This window comes from Cavia porcellus, unplaced genomic scaffold (genome assembly GCF_034190915.1).
Source record: "Cavia porcellus strain 051 isolate PalLab524CR breed Dunkin Hartley unplaced genomic scaffold, mCavPor4.1 scaffold_3, whole genome shotgun sequence".
NCBI classification, from domain to species: domain Eukaryota; kingdom Metazoa; phylum Chordata; class Mammalia; order Rodentia; family Caviidae; genus Cavia; species Cavia porcellus.
The window spans coordinates 56,149,651-56,162,422 of record NW_026947486.1 but is presented as its reverse complement, the minus strand read 5'-3'; positions in this window follow the sequence as shown (position 1 = coordinate 56,162,422).

Here is a 12,772-nt window from a genome sequence, read left to right as displayed (position 1 = left end):
ACTAATGATATATTATCAAACCTTGAAGATAGGTTTGCAATGTGAGATCACGAAAGGAAAGATCTCTTTAAAATAACAAAGAAACAGGAAGTAACAATACAAAGGCTAGAAGATGACCAGAGGATCTATAACTTAAGAATAAAATATGTGAGTGAAGGAGCAGAGGTAAACACAAATGAAATACAAAAGCTATTCACAGAAATAATTAAGGAAAACTTCCCAAGCAAAGGAAAAGGAAATGATGTCCAGATAAATGAGGCATACAGAACTACAACCAAAACAGCTCTACACCCAAACATATAATAATCAAGATCCCAGAAATCCATCACAAGAATAGAATATTAAAAGCTGTCAGAGAAAAGAAACAGATCACTTATAAAGGAAAACCCATGAAAATCACGACAAACTTCATGACACAAACCACCAAACCAAGAACTTGCAGCAAAGTATTCAAGCCCTGAAAGAAAATAACATCCAGCCCAGATTGATGCACCCTGAAAACTGTCTCTCAAAATTAATGCAGAAACAAGATGCTTCCATAAAAAAGAGCAACTGAGGAAGTTTGTGACCACCAATCCAACCCTACAAAAAATACTGAAGGACATTCGAGAGAGAAAACACCAGGATTTCAGGAACAGTGGCAGTAAGGTTTCAACGAATGGGGCAGACAGTGAAATGAAGGAAAACGTGGACAACCAATGGCAGAAAAATAACATAGCAGAAATGAGGCAGAGAAGGTTGGCTATAATCTCTAATATAGATGACCTTGATGCACTAACAAAAAGAAACACAGGCAGAGTAGAACAGGAGATAGGAGATCTAGATTCTCTGTATCAGAAATATAATTAACCTGAAAGAGCGTTTATGGACTGAAAGTCAAAGATGAGAAAAAAATGCTCTATGTGACAGGAAACCAGAGAAAAATAGGGCAGCTCATCCAACAGCTGCAGATAGATTGAAAAGACATGACACTTTTGTGCAGTGAAAAATCACTAAGCTATAATGAAGGAAAACCTTGAGGCTTTTGTAGGTAAAGGAATACCACTTAAGATCAAGCTCAGGGGTAAAAAGGTTCAGAACCACTTAGGTAAATAGAGGGTTGTCCCCCCAATCTAAATAACTAAAGGATTTAGTAGGACCCAAAATGTACAATGCACGCTATGAAAGTGAAAGGGGAGGAATTGTCTAAAAGAGGAAGGCAGAGGACATTGTTAACAGTGTATCAAGATTTAAAATCCACATTATTCTCATCACTCTGTTTAACTTGATTATATTCTGTTCCAGTAGTTGTACTAGATTTGAGGATACATACAGCTATTCTGAAAATAGAAGGATATACTATGGTAACCATCTTTAATTTCCTACTAACTTAATCTGAAGCCCCATATAACTTACACTGTCTTATTATGACTGACCTTATTTGAATTTGTCTTGTTCAATTGCTGTCTTGTCTTGACTGATTTTATTCAAACCTGTGATGCTTGATATTATCAAGTCTGAGAGCATAGGCAAATACTCTGAAGATGACAAGATCCACTATGATACCCATTCTGGTTTGACTATTACTTGCTTTTGAAGTCTTATAATGTCTTCAATGTTTTGTTTTTATTAACATTGTTATGTAGTGCTATATTCACCTGATGATGTAGACAATTCTATTTAAGACAATAAGAGACATCATATGAACCATTGCAGATCACTTTGTATTGTGGTTTTATATGTCTTTTTTGTTTTGTGTTTTTCTAGGAATTTGTTTTGTTTTGTCTTGTTTAGTTTTCTTTTGTTTTTCCTTCTAATACAGAAAGGATAGGTATACACTCATGCATGTGTAGAAATTCTAAACAGTTTATGAGAATTTATTATATAAAGTACAATGAAATGAACAGCTAGTTTGAAAAAAAAGAGATACTTAGTGTACCCAGTGTTGATTCTGTAGCATCATGATATGAAATCCAGCAATACTATTATTTGTTGTTCAGAGTGATATTAGTCTGTTTCGTTTTGCTTAATTTCAATGTGCATGAAGGTATGGACCTCTATTTTGAAGAGAATGAGAGACATTATGGCAGCCATTGTTGACTTCCTTATTGTCTGGTATTGAAAGCCTAAAATGTCTTCATCATCCTGTTCTGATTAGTTTTATACTATGTTGTTTTGTATGAGTTCACTGTATGTGAAGATATGGACAACTGTTTGGAAGAAAACAAGAGACAAGATGATAGAAAGTGAAGATTTCCAGTTGTCTTGCTTTGAAATCTGTATCTCTTACATTGTTTTCTGATGGTCTGTTTCTTTCTGTTTTGTTCTGTTTAATTTTACTCTCTTTAAAATAAAATTTAAGAAAATATGGATTTTCCCGTTTACTTGATTCTGATTTTTGTCTCCTGTTCTCCACACTCATAATGTCATAAAGAACTAAAAGTTTTTCCTTCTTTTTATTTTACAGAGGGAAAAAGATAAGAAAAAAAATACAAACAACAAAGAACCCCAAAATAACAATATAAGCTGTCAAAACCAGATGATAGAAGTTCCTGCATGCCAGTGGCAGGGGCCCAGGGAGAGTTTAAGATCATCACTCCCAGGAGGCAAGGACCCACTCAGCTTCCAGCCATACTAGACTGGGCTCTGCAGGTTTTGGGCCTGCCAGGGCCATGCCCAGTGACATTCTCTCAATTTGGGGGACTGGACAGTCAGCTATGAGTTTGTGCACCCAGGTGGTGGGGCCCAGGGAGGGATTAAGATCATCACTCCCAGTGATTAAGGATCTGCCCAGCTTCCAGCCACACTAGACTGGGCTCTGCAGGTTTCCGGCCTGCCTGGCCCATGCCCAGTGACCTTCTTTCAATCCTTGGAACTGGGCTGTGAGTTCCTGCACACCAGCAATGGGGTCCTGAGACAGTTTAAGATCATTGCTCCCAGAAGTTAAGGACTTGCCAAGTTTGCAGCCACACTAGACTGGGCCCCACAGGTTTCAGGCTTGCCTGGGCCTTGCCTAGTGACCTTCTTTCAATCTGAGGAATTGCACTGCCAACAGTGAGTTCCTGAACATGGGCTGCAGGGGCCCAGGGAGAGTTTAACGTCGTCACTCCCAGTGGTCAAGGAACTACCTAGCTTCCAGCCACACTAGACTGAGCTCTGCAGGTTTTGCGCCTGGTTGGGCCATGCCCTGTAACCTCCCCCCCCCAACTTCCAGCCACATTGGACTGGGCTCTGCAGGTTCCTCGGCCTGGCTGGGCCATGCCCTGTGACGGGAAATCGATATTTTCTTCTTTCAATCCTGGGAACTGGCGTAATGGGGGTGAGTTCCTGCACACCAACTCAAGCCTCAGGAGAGATTAAGATCATCATTCTCAATGGTCAAGGACCCATCCACTTTCCAGCCACAGTACACTAGGCTCCAGAGGTTTTGATGCCAGACTAGAACATGCCCAGTGACCTTTTTCAATCAAGGGAGTTGAGGGCATGAGAAATGAGATCCAACACATTGACACTTGCCTGGGGAGAGTTTTGGATCATCATCCACAGTGGTTAGATGCCCATCCAGCTTCCTGTAACACTGGAGGTGACATGGGAAGTCATGTGGCTCTCACTGGATGATGCACAGCAACCTAGATTCAGTCCCAGCAAACAAGGGAATGGGAGAAGATTTCCAACATGTGAAGGGGAAGCTTTGGAACATCACATGAAATAAGGAAATATAGGAAAATAACAAAACAAAAGATCAAAATGCAATCTCAAACCTCCAGCTCATTCCAAGAAAGCCTAGGAGTCATGTACATAGAAGAAAATATATGCCAGTCACAGGAAACATTTGAAATAATAGCAACTGAAATAAAGAAGCAACACAAGGAAGCTTTGAAGGAATTCAAATTGGAAGTAATCTCCCAGATAAAAGAAGAAATGATCAAAGTAATGGAAGAGATGTGGAACACATCTAAAGAAGACACAGTTAAAAATCACAGGAACAAAACAAAAAGATAGAATCCTTGAATAAACAATATAGGAAACAAACAGAATACAAATTCCATTGGAAGTTATCATAACCATCTCAATGAAAGTGAAGATAGAATTTTAGAACTTGAAGACAGGATTACAGCTAGTGAACAGGAAAGGAAATATCTTTGAAAAATAACAAAGAATCAGGAAACAGCAATTCAACAGCTGCAAGATGATGCAAAGAAAAACAGCATAAGACTGATAGGGATAAATGAAAAAGAAGGGGACAACACAAATGATATCAAGATACTATTTACAGAAGTAATAGCTGAAAATTTCTTAAACATGAGAATGGAAACTGACATCACAATTAGTGAAGCAAATAGCCATAACCAAAATAAAACTACATGCAAACATATAATAATCACCATCCCAGAAATCCAACATAAGAATAGAATATTAAAACCTGTTAGAGACAAAAGACTGATCACCTATAAAGTAAAATCTATAAGAATCAAAGCAGACTTTTCAACACAAACAAGGAAGTCAAAAAGAGCATGGAGTGAAGTATTTAAGATCCTAAAGACAAATGATTTCCAACCTAGACTGTTGTACCCTGAAAAACTGTCCATGAAAATGGATGGAGAAATAAGATACTTACATGACAAAAAACAGCTAAAGAACTTCATGACCACCAAACCAAACTTGAAAAGAATACAGAAAGACAATCTAGATACACATAGGAAAAACCCACTAAGCAATGCAGACAATTAAACAAAATGAAAAGATAAAGATGCAACAGCAGAAAGATAACATGTCAACAATAAATCAATATATAACAGTTATAACCATTAATGTAAATGGTATCAATTCACTAATTAAAAGAAATAGGATGGCAGAATGGATCAAGAAACAAGATTCAACCATATGCTGTCTACAAGAAAACCATCTTACCCACAAAGAAATTCACAGGCTGAAAGTCAAAGTATGGAAAACAGCACTTCATTCAACAGGAACCCCCAAAAAGTTGGGGTTAGCTATTCTGTTTGAAGACAATGTGAACATCACACCAAGAATGAACCTAAGACCCAAAGAAGGTCACTACCTACTGGTTAGGAGAAAACTTCAAGAGGAAGAGATAACAATCTTAAACATACATGCACCAAATTCCAGAGCACCCAGCTATACAAAGCAAGTATTAATAGAAATAAAAAATCGCATAAGCAATATTGCAGCTATAACAAGAGACCTTAACACACCATTGACACCTAGGAACAGATCAACCAGACAGAAGATCAACAAAGAAATTACAAAACTAAATCATACCTGTGCACAAATGAACTTGATAGACATATACAGACTGTTCCATCCAACAACATCAGAATATACATTCTTCTCAGCAGTGCATGGGACATTCTCTAAATCAGACCACTAGCCCACAGAATGTATTTACATAAATGCAAAAGAAATTATTTCATGGAGGTTTTCAGATCATACTGCCATGAAACTAGAAATTAATGATAAAAGAAACTGCAAAAAACCCCACTAACACATCGAAATTGAATAATGCACTCTTGAGCAATCAGTGGGTCAAGGAGAAAATAAAGAAGAAATTAAACAATACCTACAAGCAAACGAAAATCCAAATACAACTTACCAGAATCTGTGGGATGCAATGAAAGCAGTCTCAGAGGAAAATTTATTGCACTGAGTTCCCACATCAGGAAAACAGAATGAATACACATAAATAACCTGACACTGCACTTCAAACATGTAGTAAAAGAAGAGTAAGTCAAGCCTATAGCCAAAAAGAACAGAGGAAATTTTAAAAATCAGAGCAGAAATTAATGCAATAGAGACTAAGAAAACAATCCAAAGAATCAGTGAATCAAAGACTTAGTTCTTAGAAAGAATAAATGAAATTGATAAGCCCCTAGCAAACCTTATTTTTTAAAAAGGGAAGAAAAAGCTCAAATTCATGTGATAAGGAATGAAAAAGGCAAAATCACTACAGACTCTGTGGAATTACAATAATCTCCAACACCTATTTCAGAAACCTCTACTCTCATAGGTTTGATAATACAGAAATGGACAGATTCCTAGAAACATATGAAGTCCCAAAGCTGGGTCAAGAAGATGTAAAACCATGGAATAACCCAATTTCTATTAATGAAACCAAAAATATAATCAGGTCCTTACCTACAAAGAAGAGCCCAGGCCCAGACAGATTCGCTGGAATTCTACAAGAAATATAAAGAAGATTTAATGCCAACACTTCTCAAACTCTTCAATGAAATCAAAAGGAAAGCCATTCTTCCTGTCATTGCTGGAAGCAAATATTACTCTAATACCAAAACATGAGAAAGATCCAACTAAAAAACAGAGCTACAGGCCAATCTCCCTAATGAACACAGATGCAGAAATCCTCAATTAAATATTGACAAATAGGACTGGAACAGCTTGGCAGGTCTGGAACACCTGCATCCCCCTCCCCATTCCCAGCTGTGCATGGAGGACTCTGGAGTTCCAAGCAAGCAGGAGGGTGCCACTGGTTCCAGAGGCCCAGCAGCCTGGCATAAGTGTCCAGTGCAATTTCCCCTGAGCCCAGCTAGTTTGGGACCTTCTCTTGGCCCTGGCCAGGGAACCTCGTGGCTCCTGGGTGCAATGGAGCAGTGCAGCAGGTCCCAGGAGCAGGTATCAGCCTCCCCTTTCCAGGCTGTTCTTGTCAGACTGTGCAGTGCTAAGCAAGCAGGCAGCCACTATTGGTCCCAGAGGCTGGGCTTGAGCAAGCTTGCTCCAACCCCAGTGACCCTCTATCAACCCAGGGAACTGGGTGCCAGAGTCCCAGGAGCTGAGGGCATAGAAGAGGATTTCCAACAGAACCTGATGAAGCCTTAGAATAACACTTGAAAAACTTGAAACCCAGAAATATAGGAAAATGACAAAACAAAAAGACAAATTACAATCTCAAACCTCCAGCCCATCCAAAGATTCCTTAGGAGCAATGTATATAGAAGAAAATATATGCCATATACTTCAAATATCGGACATAATAGCAACTGAAATAAAGAAGCAAATCCAGGAAGCTTTAAAGGAATTCAAACTAGAAATAATCTCCCAGGTAAAAGAAGAAATTATAAAAGAAGTGAAAGAGATGCTGAATATATCTAAAGAAAACACAGTTAAAAATTTGAGGAACAAAACAAAAAGATGGAATCCCTGGATGAATTATATAGGAAACAAACAGAATACATGAAGCAGATACACAGAGATAAAAAAGAAATCAAAAATTCCACTGAAAGCTGTAAAAACCACCTCAATGAAAGTGAGGATAAAATTTCAGGCCTTGAAGACAAGACTGCATCTAGTGAATAAGAAAGGAAAGATCTTTAAAAAATAGCAAAGAATCAGGAAATAACAATTCAACAACTGCAAGATGATGCAAAAAAAACAACATAAGATTTATAGATATTAATGAAAAAGAAGGGGATGACATAAAGGATGTCAAGAGGATATTTAGAGAAGTAATAGCTTAAAATTTCCCAAACATGACATCAGAAATGAACATCAGGATGAGTTAATCATATAGAACCCCAAATACACATAACTAAAATAAAACTACACAAAGACATATAATAACCACCATCCCAGAAACTCAACACAAGAATAGAATATTAAAAGCTGTCAGAAATGATATCACTTATAAAGGAAAACCTATCAGAATCACAGCAGACGTCAAAGCACAAACAATAAAGCCCACAGAGGACAGAGTGATGTATTCCAGATCCTAAAGGAAAATGATTTCCAACCTAGACTGATGTACCCTGCAAAACTGTCCTTCAAAATCGATGGTAAAATAATATATTTCCATCACAAAGAACAGCTAAAGAACTTCATGATCACGAAGCCAACCCTGCAAAAAATATTGAAAGACAGGTTGGATACACTTATGAAAAAAAAAACACTAAGTAAAGCAAATAATTAAACAGAACAGAAAGGTAAAGATTCAACAGCAGAAAGATAACATGTTAACAATAAGCCAACATATAACAGTCATAACTATTAATGTAAAAGGTCTCAATGCACCAATTAAAAGAGACAGACTGGCAGAATGGATCAAGAAACAAAATTCAACCATATACTATCTACAAGAAACCATGCTAACCCAAAAGGATACACACAGACTGAAAGTCCAAAGATGGAAAACAATGCTTCACAGAACAGGAACCCCCCCCCAAAAAAAAAAAGCAGGAGTAGTCATTCTGTTTGCAGACAATGTGAACTTTAAACCAAAAATGATCAGAAGAGATAAAGAAGGTAATTACATACTTGTTAGGGGAAAACTTCAAGAGGAAGAGACAATTATCTTAAATATATATGCACCAAACTCCAGAGCACTCAGTTATATAAAACAAGTATTAACAGAAATGAAAAATCAAATTATCAGTAACACAATTGTAATAGGAGACCTTAACACACGATTGACACCAAGGGGCAGATCAACCAGACAGAAAATCAGTGAAAAAATAACAGAAGTGAATCACAGCTGTGAATAAATGACTTGATAGACATATACAGAGTGTTTCATCCAACAACATCAGAATACACCTTCTTCTCAGCAGTACCTAGGTCACTCTCTAAAATAGACTATATATATATATATATATATATATATATATATATATATATAGTCTAGCTCACAAAACATATTTTAATAAATGGAAAAGAGTTGAAATTCTCCCTTGCATGTTATTCCATCATAGCACTATGAAATTAGAAATTAATGATAAAAGATACTGCAAAAACCCCGCAAACACATGGAAACTGAATAACACACTCTTGAGTAATCAGTGGGTCACAGGGGAAATTAAAGAAGAAAGTAAACAATACCTACAAGAAAATGAAAATACAAATACAATGTACCGGAATCTGTGGGATGCAATGAAAGCTATCCTCAAATGACAATTTATTACACTGAGTTCCCACATCAGGAAAACAGAATGAATAGAAATAAATAACCTGATGCTACGCCTCAAACATCTAGAAAAAGAAGAGCAGGTCAAGCCCAAAGCCAAAGAAGAGAGGAAATTATAAAAATTCGAGCAGAAATCAATGCAATAGAGATTAAGAAAACAATCCAAAGAATCAATGAATCAAAGAGTTGGTTCTTTGAAAGAATAAATAAAATTAATAAGGACCTATCCAACCTTATTTTAAAAAGGGAAGAAAAAGCTCAAATTCATGCAGTAAGAAATGAAAAAGGTGAAATCACTACAGACTCTACAGAAATACAGATCATCAACACCTGTTTTGAAAAACTCTACAAGGTTTGATAACACAGAAGAAATAGACAGATTACTAGAAATACATGAAGTACCAAAGCTAAGTCAAGAGGATATAAAACTGCTGAATAACTCAATTTCTATTAATGAATTTGAAAATGTAATTAAGTCCTTACCTACAAAGAAGAGCCCAGGCCCAAACGGATTCATTGCAGAATTCTACAAGAAATACAAAGACCTAAGGCCGACACTCCTCAAACACTTCAATGAAATTGAAAGGGAAACAATCTGTCCTAAGTCATTCCTGAAAGCAAATATTACTCTAGTACCAAAACATGAGAAAGTTCCAACTAAAAAACAGAACTACAGGCCAATCTTCCTAATGAACACAGATGCAGAAATCCTCAAATAAATATTGGGAAATAGGATGCAGCAAATCATCAAGAAGATTATACACCATGACCAAGTGGGATCCATCCTAGGCATGCAGGGTGGTTCAACATACATAAATCAATAAATGAAATCCACCATATCAATAAAGCCAAAATCAAGAATCACATGATCATTTCTATAGATGCAGAAAAGCTTTTCATAAGGTCCAACATTCATTCATGATAAGAACTTTACAGAAAATTGGAATAGATGGTCTTTACCTCAATATAATAAAGGCCATCTACAACATACCAACAGCCAGTATCACACTAAATGGTCAAAAATTAATTGGAGGGCTTTACTTTAATATCAGGCACAAGACAAGGATGTCCTTTATCACCACTCCTATTTAATATAGTACTGGAAATACTAGCCAGAGCAATTAGACAAGAGAGAGAAATAAAACAGTAAAGACAGGAAAACAAGAAGTTAAATTACCATTGTTTGCAGATGACAGGATACTCTACATAGAAGACCCCCTAAACTCCATTGAAAGACTCTTAGATATAATAAATTCAGTAATGTAGCTGGATAAAAAATCAATACCCAAAAATCAATAGCATTCCTATACACTAACAACAAAATCACAGAGAGAGGAATAAGAGAAGCCACACCCTTCACACTAGCAAGCAAAAAAATGAAATATTTAGGAGTTACTCTTATGAAAGAAGTGAAAGACCTATAAAGGGAAAATTATACACTGAAAAAAGAAATGGAAGATAATCTCAGAAAGTGGAATGACATCCCTTGTTCATAGATAGACAGAATAAATATTGTGAAAATGGCCATTCTCCCAAAACTATTATACAGACTCAATGCAATCCCAACAAACATACCTCATACATCTACAGAAATCACTCCTAAAATTCATCTGGAGCAAGAAGAGACCTAGAATAGCAAAGGTAGTTCTAAGCAACAAAGGCAAGGCAAGAGGCATTACAATCCTTGACTTGAAAATATACTACAAAGCAACCATAGTAAAATCAACATGGTACTGGAATCATAACAGAGCCAAAGATCAATGGAATCGATTAGAAGATGCAACCACAACTACAAACACACTCAACCACCTTACCTTTGATAAAGGAGCAAAACAGCATTACTGGAAGAACCACAGTCTCTTTAATGAATGGTGTTGGAAAAACTTGCTCTCCATATGCCAAAAATGAAAACTACACCCATGCCTATCACCATGCACTAAATTAAAATCTAAATGGATCAAAAATCTGAATATTAAAACAGAAACACTAAATCTATTGGAAGACAAATTGGGTAGCAACCTTGAAGACATAAGGGTAGGTAGAAAATTCATGACAGGACTCAAACCATATGGGGAATACTTCCCAGAATCAATAACTGGGACCATCTCATTAAAAAGTTTCTGCATGTCAAATGAAGTCTCCAGCATAGTAAAAAGAAAACCCACAAACTGGGAAAAAATCTTAGTTAACTCTGCCTCAGACAAAAGACATCTGTCTAAAACATATGAAGAATTTTAAAAAATCAGACCCCCAAAATTCAAAGACCCAGTCAAAAAATGGGCATGTGAGATGCATACATACTTCTCAGATGAAGAAACACAAATGGCAAATAAGTACATGAAAAAATGTTCATCATCACTATTCATTAGAGAAATGTAAATAAAAACAACACAGATTTCATCTCACTCCTGAAAGAATGGCCAGGATCAAGAAAACCACCAACAACAAATGCTGGAGAGGCTGTGGGGGAAAAGGAACTCTCCTGCACTGTTGGTGGGAGTGTAGACTGGTGCAACCATTGTGGAAGTCAGTCTGGAAATTTCTCAAAAAGCTGGGATTGGAAGTCCCATTTTTTCTAGCTATCCCACTTCTAGGTATATTCACAGAAGAACTGAAAGCCTCATACCACAGTGATATCTGTGCACCCATGTTTATATCAGCACAATTTGTAATAGCCAGATCTTGAAAACAACCTAAGTGTCCATCAACTGAGGAATGGACAGAAAAGTTGTGGTATATTTATACAATGGAGTACTACTCAGCTATAAAGAATGATCACATTGATATATTTTCAAATAAATGGATGCAGCTTGAGCCCATACTCATAAGTGGAATAAATCAAACTTACATATATGAATAACGAATAGTTTCCCTATTATAAGAAATGTTTCAAATTTATTAAAGTATGTGGTAATCATGATTTCCCATTATGTATCTTTGAAACCTTATAAAGTTTTCACTCATTAATTGGAATGGCTTTATTCTGGGCCATTTGATAGTATTGCCTGTGATAATATGAACAGCTATTTTAAAGAAAATAAACAACATAATAGCTAGTGCTGATTTAATATCATCTTTTTTTGAAGTCCCACCAAACTGTTGTTCCTCTGTCTGGATTGGTTTTATCATGTTGTATCTTACTAGATTTTATTATATGTGATAGTATGAACAAATAATTTTATAGGCAAAGAGATAATATAGAAACCATTGTTCATTTTCCATTAGCTGGTTCTAAATATCCTTTAATATTTTCATCCTCTTGAATGGTTTCATATTGCCTTGATATGTTTGAAGCCATAGTAATGAAGTTATACTCAAATATTTTAATGAAAGTGAAACTATGGTAACTACTATTAAGTCGAGTTATCTTGTGGTGAAGTACTAGGTTGCTGAAATTGTTATGCTTTGACCTGTATTGTTATGTTGTTACATCTTTTTATCTCAATCTCCCCTTTTAAAAAATATATATTTATATATTTATCATTGTTTAATTAAGGGGAAAAATCAAAAAAATTATCAGGATATATTATAGTAAAGTTTTGATTTCCTATTAACTTGATTTGAAGCCCTATATTGCTCCCATCATCTTGTTTTGACTGATTTTACTCTGTTCTGTTCTGTTTGATAGTATCAAGTTTGAGGGTATAGGCAACTACTTTGAAGGCAATAAGATTCACTATGACACCCATTCTGGTTTGACTATTATATTCTTTTGAAGTCCTATAATGTCTCCAATGTTTAGGTTTTATTGGCCTTGTTCTGTACTGTTTTGTTCAATTTTATTATACCTAATGATATAGGCAATTCTTTTTAAGGTAGCAAGAGGCATTATGGTAACCATGGTTGATTACCTTGTATTCT